Genomic DNA, 15510 nt, shown 5'->3' with positions numbered 1-15510 from the left:
ATCATTTTTGAAACAAAAAAAAAAAATCATGTTTTAGTGTCTCCAAATTCTGAGAGCCATAGTTTTTTCAGTTTTTGGGCGATTATCTTAGGTAGGGTCTCATTTGTTGAGGGATGAGATGACGGTTTTAGTGGCACTATTTTGGGGTGCATATGACTTTTTGATCGCTTGCTATTAAACTTTGTGTGATGTAAGGTGAAAAAAAATGGTTTATTTGGCACAGTTTTTATTTTTTACGGTATTCATCTGAGGGGTTAGGTCATGTGATATTTTTATAGAGCCGGTCGATACGAACGTGGCGATACCAAATATGTATACTTTTTTTTAATTTTTGTAAATTTTTCAAAATAACAGCTTTTTTAAAACAAAATAAATGATGTTTTAGTGTCTCCATATTCTGAGCCATAGTTTTTTTTATTTTTGGGCGATTGTCTCAGGTAGGGGCTCATTTTTTGCGGGATGAGGTGACGGTTAGATTGGTACTATTTTGGTGGGCAAACTCCTTTTTGATTGCTTGCTGTTGTATTTTTTTGTGATGTAAGGTGACAAAAAATGGTTTATTTAGCACAGTTTTTATTTTTTATTTTTTACGGTGTTCATCTGTGCAGTTAGGTCATGTGATATGTTTATAGATCCGGTCGATACGGACGCAGCGATACCTAATATGTATACTTTTTTTTCCCCCTATTTTTTACCAATTTTTTTTAACTTTGGGGAAAATGACGTTTTCGTTTATTTTTACATGAAACTTTTTTTTTTGGGGGAAAACTTTATTTTTCAACTTTTTTTTCACTTTATTTTTTGTCCTACTTTGGGACTTGAACTTTTGGGGGTCTAATCCCCTTTACAATGCATTCCAATACTTCTGTATTGGAATGCATTGGCTGTATGAGTAATACAGTGTGTATTAATCATACAGCTTCCGGCCTGTGAGATCCAGGGGCTGGATCTCACAGGCTCGTCACAGGAAGGCAGCGGCGATGCGTAAGGAAGGCATCGCGCTGCCTTCCATGCCATCGGGTCCCCCCCACAGCCGCATGGGGACCCGATGGCACCGCCGACCACCGCTGCCGCACCAGGTGAAAGCCGCAAACCGCAGGTCTGAATTGACCTGTGGTTTGTGGCGATCACTGATACTGTGGGTTACATGACCCCCCCCCCCGGCGTTGTGACAGGATGCCCGCTGAATGATTTCAGCGGGCATCCTGTCACAATTAACCCCCGCCGCGCCGCAATCTACATTTAAACTTAGGACGTACCGGTACGTCCTGAGTCCTTAAGGACTCGGCAAACGTGGCGTACCGGTACGTCCTAAGTCCCTAAGGGGTTAAAGGGGCGGTTACCGTTTAAAGGTCGGTCACTGTGAAAGTAACTGTTTAAGGGGTGGTCATTGTGAAAGTCACTGTTAAAGAAACGTCACTGTGAAAGTCACTGTTAAAGGGGCGGTCACTGTGAAATTCACTGTTAAATGGGCAGTCACGGTGAAAGTCACTGTTAAAGGGGCGGTCACTGTGAAAGTCACTGTTAAAGGGGCGGTCATTGTTAAAGGGGCAGTAACTGTGAAAGTCACTGTAAAAGGGGCGGTCACTGTGAAAGTCACTGTTAAAAGGGCGGTCAGTGTTAAAAGGGACAGCCACTGTGAAAGTCACTGTTAAAAGGGCGTTCATTGTAAAAGTTACTGTTAAAGGGGCAGCCACTGTGAAAGTCACTGTTAAAAGGGCGTTCATTGTAAAAGTTACTGTTAAAGGGGCAGCCACTGTTTAAGTCGCTTTTAAAGGGGTGGTTACCATGGAGGTCACTGTTAAAGGGGCGGTCACTGTTAAAGAGGTGGACCCTGTGAAAGTCACTGTTAAAGGTCCCGTTACCATTAAAGGGGTGGCCATTGTGAAAGTGACTGTTAAACGGGCATTCCCTGTTAAAGGGGCGGCCACTGTGAAAGTCACTGTTAAAGGGGTGGTCACTGTGAAAGTCACTGTTAAAGGGGCGGTCCCTGTAAAAGTCACTGTAAAAGAGGCGGTCATTGTAAAAGTCATTGTTAAAGGAAAATCACTGTGAAAGTCACTGTTAGGCTACATTCACACGTCAGTATTTTTCTATATCCCGATTTTCGGTCCGTTTTTTGCGGATCCGTTGTTCCTGAAAATGTTTCCGTATGTCATCCGTATGTCATCCGTTTTTTGCGGATCCGCAAAAAACGGAAACATGTATAAATTTCAATAAGCAAATAAAGTTGCTTGGATTTCTTTGAAAAAAAAAATAAAAAAAATTAAATGTAATTTCCAGGAACGAAATCCGCATAAAACGGATGACATACGCAATGACATCCGAATGTCTTCCGTTTTTTGCGGATCCATTGACTTTGTATTGTACCAGGATACGAATTTTGCAGAAAAGAATAGGACATGTTTTATATTTAAACGGACATGCGGAACGGAACAACGGAAACGGACAGCACACATTGTGCTGTCCGATTTTTTCCAGGACCCATTGAAAATGAATGGGTCCAGATCTGGTCCAGATCTGTTCCGCAAAAAACGGAACAGATCAGGAAAGAAAAAACGGACGTGTGAATGGACCCTTAAAGGGTCAGTCATTGTTAAAGAGGCGGTCACTTTAAAAGTCACTGTAAGGCCTCCTGCACACGAACTTATTTTTTTGCGGTCCGCAAAAACGGGTCCCGTTTTTCCATGATCCGTGACCGTTTTTTCGTCCGTGGGTCTTCCTTGATTTTTGGAGGATCCACGGACATGAAAAAAAAGTCGTTTTGGTGTCCGCCTGGCCGTGCGGAGCCAAACGGATCCGTCCTGAATTACAATGCAAGTCAATGGGGACGGATCCGTTTGACGCTGACACAATATGGTGCCATTTCAAACGGATCCGTCCCCATTGACTTTCAATGTAAAGTCTGGAGTCCCTTATATACCATCGGATCGGAGTTTTCTCCAATCCGATGGTATATTTTAACTTGAAGCGTCCCCATCACCATGGGAACGCCTCTTTGTTAGAATATACTGTCAGATATGAGTTAGATCGTGAAACCTAATTTCCGACAGTATATTCTAACACAGAGGCGTTCCCATGGTGATGGGGACGCTTCTAGTTAGAATATACTACAAACTGAGTACATGACTGCCCCCTGCTGCCTAGCAGCATCCGATCTCTTACAGGGGGCAGCACAATTAACCCCTCAGGTGCCGCACCTGAAGGGGTTAATTGTACTATCATATCCCCCTGTAAGAGATCAGGGCTGCCAGGCAGCAGGGGGCAGACCCCCCCCTCCCCAGTTTGAATATCATTGGTGGCCAGTGCGGCCCCCCCCCCTTCCTCCCTCTATTGTAATAATTCGTTGGGGCCCAGTGTGCGCCCCCCCCCCTCCTCCCTCTATTGTAATAATTCGTTGGTGGCACAGTCGCGCCCCCCCCCCCCCTTCCTCCCTCTATTGTAATAAATCGTTGGTGGCACAGTGTGCGCCCCCCATCGGCCCCCCTCCCTCTATAGCATTAACAACATTGGTGGCCAGTGTGCGGCCTCCCATCTAACCCCCCCCCCCCAATCATTGGTGGCAGCGGGTTACTAGCAATGGTACAATAGTAAAAGATTCATACTTACCTGGGAGCTGCGATGTCTGTGTCCGGCCGGGAGCTCCTCCTACTGGTAAGTGACAGTTCATTTAGCAATGCGCCACACAGACCTGTCACTTACCAGTAGCAGCAGCCACCAGCAGGTAAGTATGAATCTTCTACTATTGTACTATTGCTAAGTAACCATGGCAACCAGGACTGTAGTAGCGTCCTGGTTGCCATGGTTACCGATCGGAGCCCCAGCGATTAAACTGGGACTCCGATCGGAACTCCGCTGCCACCAATGATGGGGGGGGGGGGGAGATGGGAGGCCGCACACTGGCCACCAATGTTGTTAATGCTATAGAGGGAGGGGGGGGCTGATGGGGGGCACACACTGTGCCACCAGCGAATTATTACAATAGAGGGAGGGAGGGGGGGGCGCACACTGTGCCACCAACGAATTATTACAATAGAGGGAGGGAGGGGGGGGCGCACACTGTGCCACCAACGAATAATTACAATAGAGGGAGGGGGGGGCCGCACTGGCCACCAACCTATTATTACAATAGAGGGGGGGGGGCGCACTGGCCACCAATGATATTCAAACTGGGGAGGGGGGGTCTGCCCCCTGCTGCCTGGCAGCCCTGATCTCTTACAGGGGGATATGATAGTACAATTAACCCCTTCAGGTGCCGCACCTGAAGGGGTTATTTGTGCTGATCACGGCCCCCTGTAAGAGATCGGGTGCTGCCAGGCAGCAGGGGGCAGTCTTGTACACAGTTTGTAGTGTATTCTAACTAGAAGCGTCCCCATCACCATGGGGACGCCTCTGTGTTAGAATATACTGTCGGTTCTGAGTTTTCACAAAGTGAAAACTCAGCTATGAAAAAGCTTTTATGCAGACGGATCTTCGGATCCCTCTGTATAAAAAGTAACCTACGGCCACGGATCACGGACACGGATGCCAATCTTGTGTGCATCCATGTTCTTTCACGGACCCATTGACTTGAATGGGTCCGTGAACCGTTGGCCGTGAAAAAAATAGGACAGGTCATATTTTTTTCACGGCCAGGAAACACGGATCTCGGATGCGGCTGCAAAACGGAGCATTTTCCGTTTTTTCCACGGACCCATTGAAAGTCAATGGGTCCGTGAAAAAAAACGGAAAACGGCACAACGGCCACGGGTGCACACAACGGTCGTGTGCAGGAGGCCTTAATGGAGTGGTCACTGTAAAAGTCACTGTTAAAGGGGCAATCATTGTTAAAGGGGAGGTCACTGTGAAAGTCACTGTTAAAGGGGCAGTCACAGTGAAAGTCACTGTTAAAGGTGCAGTCACTATTACAGGGGCGGTCACTGTGAAAGTCACTGTTTATGGGGGTTTCACTGTGAAAGTCACTGTTAAAGGGGCAGTGACTATTACAGGGGCCGTCACTGTGAAAGTCACTGTTAAAGGGGCGGTCATTATTACAGGGGCGGTCACTGTGAAAATCATTGTTAAAGGGGTGGTCTCTGTGAAAGTCACTGTTAAAGGGGGGGTCACTGTGAAAGTCACTGTTAAAGGGGCGGTTGCCGTTTAAAGGTGGGTCACTGTGAAAGTAACTGTTTAAGGGGTGGTCATTGTGAAAGTCACTGTTAAAGAAACGTCACTGTGAAAATAACTGTTAAAGGGGCGGTCACTGTGAAAGTCACTGTTAAAGGGATGGTCACTGTGAAAGTCACTGTTAAAAAGGCAGTCACTGTGAAAGTCACTGTTAAACGGGCGGTCACTGATAAAGGGGCAGTCACTGTGCAGGTCACTGTTAAAGGGGCAGTCACTGTGAAAGTCACTGTTAAAGGGGCAGTCACTGTTAAAAGGACGGCCACTGTGAAAGTCACTGTAAAATGGGGCGGTCCCTGTAAAAGTCACTGTTAAAGGAGAAGTCATTGTGAAAGTCACTGTTAAAGAAGGCGGTCACTGTGAAAGTCACTGTTAAAGGGGCGATCACTGCGAAAGTCACTGTTAAAGGGTCAGTCATTGTTAAAGGGGCGGTCACTATAAAAGTCACTGTTAAAGGACTGGTCACTGTAAAAGTGACTGTTAAAGGGATGGTCTCTGTGAAAGTCACTCTTTAAGGGGCAGTCACTGTTAAAGGAGTGGTCACTGTGAAAGTCACTGTTAAAGGGGCGGTCCCTGTGAAAGTCACTGTTAATGGGGCCGTCACTATCAAAGTCACTGTTAAATGGGTGGTAACTCTTAAAGCAGAGGTCACTGTGAAAGTCACTGTTAAAAGGGCGGTCACTTTGAAATTCACTGTTAAAGGGGCGGTCACTGTTAACCTCTTCAGGACACACCTGGTACTTAAGGACACAGAGCATACCTGTACGCCCTGTGTATTTCCGATCACCGCCTCGCGGTGGGCGGTGATTGGAAGCTGGTGCCTGCTCAAATCACTGAGCAGGCACCTCAGCTAAATGCGCGGGGGGTCCCGTGACCCCCCATGTTGGAGATCGCCGTAAACCGCAGGTCAATTCAGACCTGCGGTTTGCGGCTATTTTTGTGCGGGCGGCAGCGTCAGTGGTGCCATCGGGTCCCCGTGGGGCTGTAAGAGGGACCCGATGGAATGGAAGGTAGCGCGATGCCTTCCTGAGGCATTGCCGCTGCCTTTCTGTGACGAGCCTGTGAGATCCAGCCCCCTGGATCTCACAGGCCGGAAGCTGTATGAGTAATACACACAGTATTACTCATACAGTCAATGCATTCCAATACAGAAGTATTGGAATGCATTGTAAAGGATCAGACCCCCAAAAGTTCAAGTCCCAAAGCGGGACAAAAAATATTGTGAAAAAAAAAGTTGAAATTTAAAATTTCAAGTAAAAATAAACAAAAACGTAATTTTCCCCAAATAAAGTAAAAAAAAAAAAGAGTAAAAAATAGGGTAAAAAAATAAATAGACATATTAGGTATCGCCGTGTGCGTATCGACCGGCTCTATAAATATATCACATGACCTAACCCCTCAGATGAACACCGTAAAAAATAAAAAATAAAAACTGTGCTAAATAAACAATTTTTCAGCAAGCGATCAAAAAGGCGTATGCCCACCAAAATAGTACCAATCTAACCGTCACCTCATTCTGCAAAAAATGAGCCCCAATCTGAGACAATCGCCTAAAAAATAAAAATACTATAGCTCAGAATATGGAGACACTAAAACATCATTTTTTTTGTTTTAAAGAAGCTGTTATTGTGTAAAACTTACATAAATAAAAAAAAGTATACATATTAGGTATCGCCGCGTCTGTATCGACCGTCTCTATAAAAATATCACATGACCTAACCCCTCAGATGAACACCGTAAAAAATAAAGAATAAAAATTTGCTAAATAAAAAAAAAATTGTCACCTTAAGGCCCCTTTCACACGGGCGAGTATTCCGCGCGGATGCGATGCGTGAGGTGAACGTATTGCACCCGCACTGAATACCGACCCATTCATTTCTATGGGGCTGTTCACATGAGCAGTGATTTTCACGCAACGCAGGCCCCATAGAAGTGAATGGGGTTGCGTGAAAATTGCAAGCATCCGCAAGCAAGTGCGGATGCGGTGCAATTTTCACGCACGGTTGCTAGGTGACAGTCTATAAACTGTATTATTTTCCCTTATAACATGGTTATAAGGGAAAATAATAGCATTCTGAATACAGAATGCATAGTAGGTGATCAATTGAGGGTTAAAAAAAAATAAAAAAGTTAACTTACCTTCTCCTCTTGATCGCGTAGCTCCCGGTCTCTTCTTTACTTCTCAAAAGATGAACTATCGGCTAGGACCTGTGGTGACGTCAGATCACATGCTCCAATCACATGGTCCATCACCACGGTGATGTACCATGTGATTGGAGCATGTGATCTGACGTCACCAAAGGTCCTTTAGCCTATAGTTCATCTTTTGAGAAGTAAAGATAGGCTAAAGGACCTTTGGTGACGTCAGATCACATGCTCGAATCACATGGTACATCACCATGGTGATGGACCAAGTGATTGGAGCATGTGATCTGACGTCACCACAGGTCCTAGCCAATAGTTCATCTTTTGAGAAGTAAAGAAGAGACCGGGAGCTACGCGATCAAGAGGAGAAGGTGAGTTAACTTTTTTATTTTTTTTTAACCCTCAATTGATCACCTACTATGCATTCTGTATTCGGAATGCTATTATTTTCCCTTATAACCATGTTATAAGGGAAAATAATAAAATCTACAGAACACCTAACCCAAGCCTGAACTTCTGTGAAGAAGTTCGGGTTTGGGTACCAAACATGCGTGATTTTTCTCACGCGAGTGCAAAACGCATTACAATGTTTTGCACTCGCGCGGAAAAATCGCGGGTGTTCCCGCAACGCACCCGCACATTTTTCCGCAACGCCCGTGTGAAAGAGGCCTAACTCACAAAAAGTGTAATAGCAAGCGATCAAAAAGTAATATGCACCCCAAAATAGTGCCAATCAAACCGCCATCTCATCCCGTAAAAATCATACCCCACCCAAGATAATCGCCCAAAAACTGAAAAAACTATGGCTCTCGGAATATGGAGACACTAAAACATGATTTTTTTTTGTTTCAAAAATGATATTATTGTGTAAAACTTACATAAATAAAAAAGTATACATATTAGGTATCGCCGCATCCGTATCGACTGGCTCTATAAAAATATCACATTATTTAACCCCTCAGACGAACACTGTAAAAAATAGAAAATAAAAACTGTGCTAAATAAACAATTTTTTGTCACCTTACATCACAAAAAGTGTAATAGCAAGTGATCAAAAAAGTCATATGCACCCCAAAATATTGCCAATCAAACCATCATCTCATCCCGCAAAAAATGAGACACTACCTAATATAATCGCCCAAAAACTGAAAAAACTATGGCTCTCAGAATATAGAGACACTAAAACATGTTTTTTTTGTTTCAAAAATGAAATCATTGTGTAAAACTTACATAAATAAAAAAAATAGTATACATATTAGGTATCGCTGCGTCCGTGACAACCTGCTCTATAAAAATACCACATGATCTAACCTGTCAGATGAATGTTGTAAATAAAAAAAATAAACAGTGCCAAAACAGCTATTTCTTGTTACCTTGCCTCACAAAAAGTGTAATATAGAGCAACCAAAAATCATATGTACCCTAAACTAGTACAAACAAAACTTCCACCCTATCCCGTAGTTTCTAAAATGGGGTCACTTTTTTGGAGTTTCTACTCTAGGGGTGCATCAGGGGGGCTTCAAATGGGACATGGTGTCAAAAAAAACTGTCCAGCAAAATCTGCCTTCCAAAAACCGTATGGCATTCCTTTCCTTCTGCGCCCTGCCGTGTGTCCGTACAGCAGTTTACGACCACATATGTGGTGTTTCTGTAAACTACAGAATCAGGGCCATAAATATTGTGTGTTCTTTGGCTGTTAACCCTTGCTTTGTAACTGGAAAAAAAATATTAAAATGAAAAATCTGCCAAAAAAGTGAAATTTTGAAATTGTATCTCTATTTGCCATTAATTCTTGTGGAACACCTAAAGGGTTAACAACGTTTGCAAAATCAGTTTTAAATACCTTGAGGGGTGTAGTTTCTTAGATGGGGTCACTTTTATGGAGTTTCTACTCTAGGGGTGCATCAGGGGGGCTTCAAATGGGATATGGTGTAAAAAAAACAGTCCAGCAAAACCTGCCTTCCAAAAACCGTATGGCATTCCTTTCCTTCTGCGCCCTGCCGTGAGCCCGTACAGCAGTTTACGACCACATATGGGGTGTTTCTGTAAACTACAGAATCAGGGCCATAAATATTGAGTTTGGTTTGGCTGTTAACCCTTGCTTTGTAACTGGAAAAAAAATATTAAAATGTAAAATCTGCCAAAAAAGTGAAATTTTTAAATTGTATTTCTTTTTTCCATTAATTCTTGTGGAACACCTAAAGGGTTAACAACGTTTGTAAAATCAGTTTTGAATACCTTAAGGGGTGTAGTTTCTAGAATTGGGTCACACTCTGAGTGATTGGGTGCTTTCTATTATGTAAGCCTCACAAAGTGACTTCAGACCTGAACTGGTCCTTAAAAAGTTGGTTTTTGAAAATTTCTGAGAAATTTCAAGATTTACTTCTATACTTCTAAGCCTTGTAACGTCCCCCAAAAATAAAATGTCATTCCCAAAATGATCCTAACATGAAGTAGACATATGGGGAATGTAAAGTAATAACTATTTTTGTAGGTATTACTATGTATTTTAGAAGTAGAAAAATTGAAACTTGGAAATTTGAAAATATTTCCAAATTTTTGGCAAATTTGGTATTTTTTAAAAATAAAAATTATTTTTTTTTACTCCATTTTACCAGTGTCATGAAGTACAATATATGACGAAAAAAACTATCTCAGAATGGCCTGGATAAGTCAAAGCGTTTTAAAGTTATCACCACTTAAAGTGACACTAGTCAGATTTGCAAAAAATGGCCTGGTCCTAAAGGTGAAATAAGGCTGTGTCCTTAAGGAGTTAAAGGGGCAGTCACTGTGAAAGTCAATGTTAAAGAGGAGGTCACCGTGGAGGTCACAGTTAAAGGGGAGGCCTTTGTGAAAGTCACTGCTAAAGGGGGAGTCACTGTTAAAGGGGCGACCACTGTGAAAATCACTGTTAAAGGGGCGGTCACCGTGGAGGTCACTGTTAAAGGGGCGGTCAATGTTAAAAGGGCGTTCACTGTGAAAGTCAGTGTTAAAGGGGTGGTCACCATTAAAAAGGCGGCCATTGTGAAAGTCACTGTTAAACGGGCGGTCACTTTTAAAATGGTGGCAAATCATAATGAGGTGGTTATTATGGGGGACTTCAACTACCCAGATATAGACTGGGAAACTGAGACCTGTACATCTCATAAGGGAAACAGGTTCTTGGCAATAACCAAAGACAATTATCTCTCCCAACTGGTTCAGGACCCGACTAGAGGGACGGCCATACTGGACTTAATATTAACCAATAGGCCTGACAGAGTCAGGGGTCAGTATTGGGCCCTATTCTCTTCAATATATTTATTAATGATCTTGTAGAAGGCTTGCATAGTAAAGTATCAATTTTCGCAGATGACACTAAACTGTGTAAAGTAATTAACACTGAAGAGGACAGTATACTGTATATATACTACAGAGGACAGTATACTGTATATATACTACAGAGGACAGTATACTGTATATATACTACAGAGGACAGTATACTGTATATATACTACAGAGGACAGTATACTGTATATATACACTACAGAGGACAGTATACTGTATATATACTACAGAGGACAGTATACTGTATATATATACTACAGAGGACAGTATACTGTATATATACTACAGAGGACAGTATACTGTATATATACACTACAGAGGACAGTATACTGTATATATACTATAGAGGACAGTATACTGTATATATATACTACAGAGGACAGTATACTGTATATATACTACAGAGGACAGTATACTGTATATATACTATAGAGGACAGTATACTGTATATATATACTACAGAGGACAGTATACTGTATATATACTACAGAGGACAGTATACTGTATATATACACTACAGAGGACAGTATACTGTATATATACACTACAGAGGACAGTATACTGTATATATACTACAGAGAACAGTATACTGTATATATATACTACAGAAAACAGTGTACTGTATATATACTACAGAGGACAGTATACTGTATATATACACTACAGAGGGAAGTATACTGTATATATACTACAGAGGACAGTATACTGTATATATATACTACAGAGGACAGTATACTGTATATATACACTACAGAGGACAGTATACTGTATATATACTACAGAGGACAGTATACTGTATATATACTACAGAGGACAGTATACTGTATATATACTACAGAGGACAGTATACTGTATATATACTACAGAGGACAGTATACTGTATATATACTACAGAGGACAGTATACTGTATATATACACTACAGAGGACAGTATACTGTATATATACACTACAGAGGACAGTATACTGTATATATACTACAGAGGACAGTATACTGTATATATACTATAGAGGACAGTATACTGTATATATACTACAGAGGACAGTATACTGTATATATACTACAGAGGACAGTATACTGTATATATACTATAGAGGACAGTATACTATATATACTACAGAGGACAGTATACTGTATATATACTACAGAGGACAGTATACTGTATATATACACTACAGAGGACAGTATACTGTATATATACTACAGAGGACAGTATACTGTATATATACACTACAGAGGACAGTATACTGTATATATACTATAGAGGACAGTATACTGTATATATATACTACAGAGGACAGTATACTGTATATATACTACAGAGGACAGTATACTGTATATATACTATAGAGGACAGTATACTGTATATATATACTACAGAGGACAGTATACTGTATATATACTACAGAGGACAGTATACTGTATATATACACTACAGAGGACAGTATACTGTATATATACACTACAGAGGACAGTATACTGTATATATACTACAGAGAACAGTATACTGTATATATATACTACAGAAAACAGTGTACTGTATATATACTACAGAGGACAGTATACTGTATATATACACTACAGAGGGAAGTATACTGTATATATACTACAGAGGACAGTATACTGTATATATATACTACAGAGGACAGTATACTGTATATATACACTACAGAGGACAGTATACTGTATATATACTACAGAGGACAGTATACTGTATATATACTACAGAGGACAGTATACTGTATATATACTACAGAGGACAGTATACTGTATATATACTACAGAGGACAGTATACTGTATATATACTACAGAGGACAGTATACTGTATATATACACTACAGAGGACAGTATACTGTATATATACACTACAGAGGACAGTATACTGTATATATACTACAGAGGACAGTATACTGTATATATACTATAGAGGACAGTATACTGTATATATACTACAGAGGACAGTATACTGTATATATACTACAGAGGACAGTATACTGTATATATACTATAGAGGACAGTATACTATATATACTACAGAGGACAGTATACTGTATATATACTACAGAGGACAGTATACTGTATATATACACTACAGAGGACAGTATACTGTATATATACTACAGAGGACAGTATACTGTATATATACACTACAGAGGACAGTATACTGTATATATACACTACAGAGGACAGTATACTGTATATATACTACAGAGGACAGTATACTGTATATATACACTACAGAGGACAGTATACTGTATATATACTACAGAGGACAGTATACTGTATATATACTACAGAGGACAGTATACTGTATATATACTACAGAGGACAGTATACTGTATATATACTACAGAGGACAGTATACTGTATATATACTACAGAAAACAGTGTACTGTATATATACTACAGAGGACAGTATACTGTATATATACACTACAGAGGGAAGTATACTGTATATATACTACAGAGGACAGTATACTGTATATATATATACTACAGAGGACAGTATACTGTATATATACTACAGAGGACAGTATATTGTATATATACTACAGAGGACAGTATACTGTATATATACACTACAGAGGACAGTATACTGTATATATACTACAGAGGACAGTATACTGTATATATACTACAGAGGACAGTATACTGTATATATACTATAGAGGACAGTATACTGTATATATACTACAGAGGACAGTATACTGTATATATACACTACAGAGGACAGTATACTGTATATATACTACAGAGGACTGTATACAGTATATACACTACAGAGGACAGTATACTGTATATATACTACAGAGGACAGTATACTGTATATATACTACAGAGGACAGTATACTGTATATATACACTACAGAGGACAGTATACTGTATATATACTACAGAGGACAGTATACTGTATATATACACTACAGAGGACAGTATACTGTATATATACACTACAGAGGACAGTATACTGTATATATACTACAGAGGACAGTATACTGTATATATACACTACAGAGGACAGTATACTGTATATATACTACAGAGGACAGTATACTGTATATATACTACAGAGGACAGTATACTGTATATATACTACAGAAAACAGTGTACTGTATATATACTACAGAGAACAGTATACTGTATATATACACTACAGAGGGAAGTATACTGTATATATACTACAGAGGACAGTATACTGTATATATATACTACAGAGGACAGTATACTGTATATATACTACAGAGGACAGTATATTGTATATATACTACAGAGGACAGTATACTGTATATATACACTACAGAGGACAGTATACTGTATATATACTACAGAGGACAGTATACTGTATATATACTACAGAGGACAGTATACTGTATATATACTACAGAGGACAGTATACTGTATATATATACTACAGAGGACAGTATACTGTATATATATACTACAGAGGACAGTATACTGTATATATACTACAGAGGACAGTATATTGTATATATACTACAGAGGACAGTATACTGTATATATACTACAGAGGACAGTATACTGTATATATACTACAGAGGACAGTATACTGTATATATATACTACAGAGGACAGTATACTGTATATATACTACAGAGGACAGTATACTGTATATATATACTACAGAGGACAGTATACTGTATATATACTATAGAGGACAGTATACTGTATATATATACTACAGAGGACAGTATACTGTATATATACTACAGAGGACAGTATACTGTATATATATACTACAGAGGACAGTATACTGTATATATACACTACAGAGGACAGTATACTGTATATATACTACAGAGGACAGTATACTGTATATATACTACAGAGGACAGTATATTGTATATATACTACAGAGGACAGTATACTGTATATATACACTACAGAGGACAGTATACTGTATATATACTATAGAGGACAGTATAATGTGTATATACTACAGAGGACAGTATACTGTATATATACTACAGAGGACAGTATACTGTATATATACACTACAGAGGGAAGTATACTGTATATATACTACAGAGGACAGTATACTGTATATATATACTACAGAGGACAGTATACTGTATATATACTACAGAGGACAGTATACTGTATATATACTACAGAGGACAGTATACTGTATATACACTACAGAGGACAGTATACTGTATATATACTACAGAGGACAGTATACTGTATATATACTACAGAGGACAGTATACTGCATATATACTACAGAGGACAGTATACTGTATATACACTACAGAGGACAGTATACTGTATATACACTACAGAGGACAGTATACTGTATATATACTACAGAGGACAGTATACTGTATATATACTATAGAGGACAGTATACTGTATATATACTACAGAGGACAGTATACTGTATATATATACTACAGAGGACAGTATACTGTATATATACTACAGAGGACAGTATACTGTATATATACTACAGAGGACAGTATACTGCATATATACTACAGAGGACAGTATACTGTATATATACTACAGAGGACAGTAAACTGTATATATACTACAGAGGACAGTATACTGTATATATACTACAGAGGACAGTATACTGTATATATATACTACAGAGGACAGTATACTGTATATATATACTACAGAGGACAGTATACTGTATATATACTACAGAGGACAGTATACTGTATATATACACTACAGAGGACAGTATACTGTATATATACTATAGAGGACAGTATACTGTATATATATACTACAGAGGACAGTATACTGTATATATACTACAGAGGACAGTATACTGTATATATACTATAGAGGACAGTATACTGTATATATATACTACAGAGGACAGTATACTGTATATATACCACAGA

This window comes from Bufo bufo, chromosome 1 (genome assembly GCF_905171765.1).
Source record: "Bufo bufo chromosome 1, aBufBuf1.1, whole genome shotgun sequence".
In the NCBI taxonomy this organism is placed as follows: Eukaryota; Metazoa; Chordata; class Amphibia; order Anura; family Bufonidae; genus Bufo; species Bufo bufo.
The sequence above is the reverse complement of the archived record's forward strand: the minus strand, read 5'-3'. Positions refer to the sequence as shown.